The sequence below is a fragment of the Oratosquilla oratoria genome, chromosome 20, assembly GCF_046742065.1.
Source record: "Oratosquilla oratoria isolate Oo_2021 chromosome 20, ASM4674206v1, whole genome shotgun sequence".
Classification (NCBI taxonomy): domain Eukaryota; kingdom Metazoa; phylum Arthropoda; class Malacostraca; order Stomatopoda; family Squillidae; genus Oratosquilla; species Oratosquilla oratoria.
The window spans coordinates 38,038,718-38,040,033 of NC_134796.1; the positions used below are offsets into that span (position 1 = coordinate 38,038,718).

At 45.1% G+C, this 1,316-nt stretch overlaps 1 protein-coding gene across 1 annotated transcript in view; it reads left to right on the forward strand.

The window, feature by feature from the left end:
* Positions 1-854, forward strand: part of LOC143036472 (uncharacterized) — a 125,249-nt gene extending 124,395 nt beyond the window's left edge. The window contains exon 5 of the mRNA XM_076203864.1: positions 1-854. This exon is cut by the window's left edge and continues 534 nt beyond it. The gene's annotated coding sequence lies outside the window, so the exon portion shown is untranslated.
* The last annotated feature ends 462 nt before the right edge of the window (positions 855-1,316 follow it).

Here is a 1,316-nt window from a genome sequence, read left to right on the forward strand (position 1 = left end):
GACTGGAAATTTCGTCGGACGGATATATTAAGTCGTGCTACGCTCCGCATTACGATTCTCACTAGAAGAAAAAAGCCACTCGACGACGCCGCAAATAAAATACTTCTGATGTTACCACTGTTGGGGGTTAGTCAACAATCCAGTATCCTTTTTTTTTTAATTGTTATTTCGTATTCCCACGTTACAGACGTTGTTTTACCTTCCCCCAACATCCAAATGCCTCATATTTACTAAGGACTATTTCATATCATACTCAGCGTGGATACATATGGTGCGTTTCATAGTGCAAGTATTTTTATCACATTACATGACAAAGACCTTCCAGAATATGACAGTCGCTTTTGAATTTCTTATATATCACCCGAGGAGCTCTTCGTGAAGTAAAGAAACTTGCAGGACTTACGTGGCATAGGTCAATACTCTCGTGCAGCTTATGGAAAATATTGGAAGAGGTCTCTGTTCATCAGTGGATTCCGAATGGCTGATGACTTGACTTATGGACCGTTGCACATCGAGATCTCGTCGATGAGTTCGGCTATTCCAAAAAAGTTAGCGAAGTTTTCTTAAAGGAAATAAGCAAGTCAGAAGCTCAGCGGAATCGTCTTGAGCAGTACAAGAAAGTTTTGGCGATAGTTGGTGCCTTTTTTGGCGGAGATGGCAAAACTGGAGGAACTATGAGAGGGACATATAACGAAGAGTCGTGAGAGGAACTGTGGAAGACTAAAGTGACCTGTGGAAGACCCGGAATAGGGTATCATTTGTTGGAACGTGTGTCCAGAGCCGAAAGCCATGTGTCAGCGACTGAAACAAACTCTCTACACAGGGGAAACAGTTGGAAATAGATATACAACAGCTGGGTTAGGGGTGGGGTGGAATTGGGTCGGGATTGTCTGAACCGGGTTGGGTTTAAGTGGGGTGGGCTTGTGGAAGAAGGGCTGGGCATGGGTGAACTAGGTATGAAAACAAACTATCGTGGATATATTTTTCTGTGGGAGGGAAGGCAGCCTGGAATGAAAGAAAGCAAACTAAGACGTAGGCTACACAGTCGACGCAGCACAGAGCAAAGACAGACTTTCTGTTGCTGAAATGAAGTACAGTTTGAAATTCTCTCTCAGTTGGAATGCTGAGGTAGTACGTTTAAGAGCATTTCAAGTGAGAGACAAGTTCAAACTATGTTTCAATTCAGCATCATGAGGTCTACCTTTGTTTTCTGCTGCGTCGCCTGCGTCACCTGTGTCGCCTGCGTCACCTGTGTTGCCTGCGTCACCTGTGTCGCCTGCGTCACCTGTGTCGCCTGCGTCACCTGTGTCGCCTGC